Below are 3464 nucleotides of genomic sequence, written 5' to 3' on the forward strand. Positions count from 1 at the left end.
ACACGGGATGCTTAATTTTATCGGGAGACCAAAACCAATTCCTCCTCTCGGTCCCTATCGTAGCCTCTTATTTATAGAGTATTATACCCACCTATACCCACCTTCATACCCATGTTATAGGGGCCGGCCAAGCTAGCTTGAGGATCAAGCTAGGGCCGGCCAAACCATTGGTTCATGGGTGGCCGGCCCTAGCTTGAACCCAAGCTTAGGTGGCCGGCCCTATTTAATTTAAAAAGAATTTTAATTTTAAAATTTTCTTATGTGAAAGATATAATTTATTGAAGAGATTAAAAATTAAAATATCTCTTTTATAAATCTCTACAAAAGATTAAAGAAAGAGATTAAATCTCTTTCCTTATTTGTAGATTAGAAAGGATATTTAATTTCTCTTCTTTATAAATTATTCACATGTTGAAAAATTAAAATTATAGAAATTTCTTTTATCCAATCATAAAGGGATAAAATTATTGGAGAAATTTTTATAAAATTTCTGGAGACAAATTAGGAAGTTTTAATTAATTAAAACTTTCCTTGTTTTGTTTTTTTAAAGTGGCCGGCCATTGTTTTTAAAAGAAGAAAATTGTTTTAATTAAAATAATTTTTCTTTACATGGCAAAAGAATTAAGGAAATTTTGTAATTAAATTTCCTAATTTGCCTAGGCCAAGGAATATAAAAGAAGAGGTGAGGGTGCCTTCATGGGAACAACCTCTATTATTTTTCCTCTCTCTTTTCCTTGGTGTGGTGGCCGGCCCTTCCCTTTCTCTCTTCTCCTCTTGTTGGCCGAAACCTATCTTCTTGGTGGAGCTTTTGTTTGTGGCCGGATCAAGGAAGGAGAAGAAGGAGAGAAAGCAAGTCTAGTCTCTAGCATCCCTTGGAGCATTGGTGGCGGCCGAAATTCTTCATCCTTGAAGAAAATTATTGTGGCCGGCCATCCTCCTCTTTTCTTCCTCTTTTGTGGTGGCCGAAACTTATCTCTTACTTGGAGTTCTTGTGGTGGCCGGATACTACTTGGAGAAGAAGAAGAAGAAGGAGAGAAAGCTTGTATCCCTTGGAGTTTGGTTGGTGTTTTGTTCTTCGTCCTTGGTGAAGCTTCTTTGTGATTGGCCGAACCTAGCTAGGAGAAGAAGAAGGTGCTTGGTGGTTTCTCATCTCGGAAGATCGTTGCCCACACAACGTCCGAGGTTAGAAGAGGAATACGGTAGAAGATCAAGAGGTCTTTCTAAAAGGTATAACTAGTAATTTTTCTTTCCGCATCATGCTAGTTATTTATGGAAATAATACCAAATACAAGAGGCTTACGATTCTAGTATTTCGAATATGTTTTTCGAAGTTGTGTTCTTTTGTTTTATTTTTCCTTGTGATTTGATTGTTCTTTTCGGTTAACCTAAAGTTATTTTAGAAAATTAAATATTAGATTTCTATAAAAGGTTTTGTCTAGTCGGTGGTGGTTGCTCCCATATCCAAGAAGGCCATGTGCCTCGCCACGTCAGTACTGGGAACCAATTATGGAAATTAATATTTAATAGAATTAATAACTTAAGGTGATTTGGGTCGAACGTGTTAAGTTCCGCAGGAGATCCAAGTCAAAACCTAAAAGAACAAATAGATTAAGTTTTGGATCAAACGTGTTAAGTTCCGCAGGCGATCCAAAATTTAATTTAAAAGAACACATGGTAGCTAGGAAAAGGTTCAGACCTTTGTACAAAATTTTTATACAGTGGAACCTCTAGGCTTTCCGAGTAGCAACCAACACAATTCTCATAAATAGCTAAATAAAACCTCTAACCCTAAATTAGGATAAAACGCTAATCCTACCAGTAGACAAATTCCAAACCTAAACCATATATATATATAACCAACTTAAACTTAACTAAGTTTATGTATTATTCATTTCTTATCTTTTTCATAGCTCCAATTAGGTGTATACTGTAACCCAAGAAATTACTTTCTCTACAACTTACCTCAATTCACCTCACTGGCGTTTCTTGATCCACAGTAAGTTTATGCCCAAAGCTGTGAATCAAATAGTTGCTACCCAATTACGGTTGTTGGTAGCTGGAAGGAGTGATTGTCGGATCCAAGGGCAAAGTTGTTGCTGGAAACCATAAGCAAATGTGATCAGTTAAACCACTAGCACACAAAAAAATTAGGAAAGCAGAACCCTACCTACCTTACCCTAATCTTTTCCTCTTTGATAGTAGGCAATAACCAGTCGAAACCAAAAAAACTGGTGGTCGGAAGATAGGGCACAGAACCAAAAGACTTGGGGTGCTCGGCTTCTGTCGGCTACACCTTGGCTGGCGTCGGCGATCAGTTGGTCCCAATCTAGGGCACAGCGCTAGGGTAAAGGGAGGAAGGGCGACACTGCAAGTGGTGGTCTTCGGCGTTCAGAGGAGAGGCGGCGATGTGAGGAAAGGGTTCGGCCGGCAGGGGCTCGCAGTGAGAAGGAAGGATTGGCACCAGCGCTCGGCCTCGCAACCGCTATCACAGCTCGAGCAGGGAGAAGGGCGGCGGTACTGCGGTGGAGGATGAATCAGGTCGGCGTCGGGCAGAGGAGATGTACAGATCCGAAAAGGAAGAGGGGATCGGCTGGGGAAAGAAGAAGGAGAAGTGGCAGCGGGGATTTGTACGCTCGGGGAGGAGGAACTGCCGTGGGCGCGTGCAGTTAGGGCAAGCCGTCGGCGCGCGGGGGAAAGAGTCGGGCACGCGGGGAAGAATAAACGGCGAGGAAGAGAGAAAATAAGGAAAACAAAAAAAGAAAAAGGAAATAAAAAAATATAAAAAAATAAACATTTCCTCGCTTAAATGGGTAGCCTAAACAGGCTTTTCCCTGGCACCATTTTTATCCCCGTTAACTCGTCCGTACGAGTTCCGAAAAATTCCTGAAAAATTTCTAAAAATTCCGAAAAATTCCCTTGTTAATATTCGCCTATTTTCGGTATTTTACATTCTCCCCCACCAATAAAAATTTGGTCCCCAAATTTTGTTATCTACCATCAGCAAGTACTAACAACAAATATAGAGTATAAATGTTGACTGGTAAATTAAATCACATACCTCAAGTGAAAAGATGGGGGCATCGAGCTCGGATAGTATCCTCGAGCTCCCAGGTAGCCTCCTCGTCCGAATGATGCTGCCATCCGACTTTAACCAGCCGGATAGTCTTATTCCGCAACTGACGCTCTTTCCGGTCAAGAATCCGTACCGGAACCTCCTCATAAGTGACGTCAGTCGAATCGAATCGAGACATCTATCACATCGTTGGTCGCACGTATCTCCTCAGCATAGATACATGAAATACATCGTGCACGCCTGCCAGGGACGGTGATAGTGTCAGCCGGTAAGCTACTGCTCCAATCCTCTCCAGGATCTGGAAAGGGCCAATGTATCGTAGAGCTAGCTTACCTCTGAGACCAAATCTCTTCACCCCTTTCGTGTGTGAAACTCGCAGAAATACATGGTC

The sequence above is a fragment of the Zingiber officinale genome, chromosome 8B (assembly GCF_018446385.1).
Source record: "Zingiber officinale cultivar Zhangliang chromosome 8B, Zo_v1.1, whole genome shotgun sequence".
In the NCBI taxonomy this organism is placed as follows: domain Eukaryota; kingdom Viridiplantae; phylum Streptophyta; class Magnoliopsida; order Zingiberales; family Zingiberaceae; genus Zingiber; species Zingiber officinale.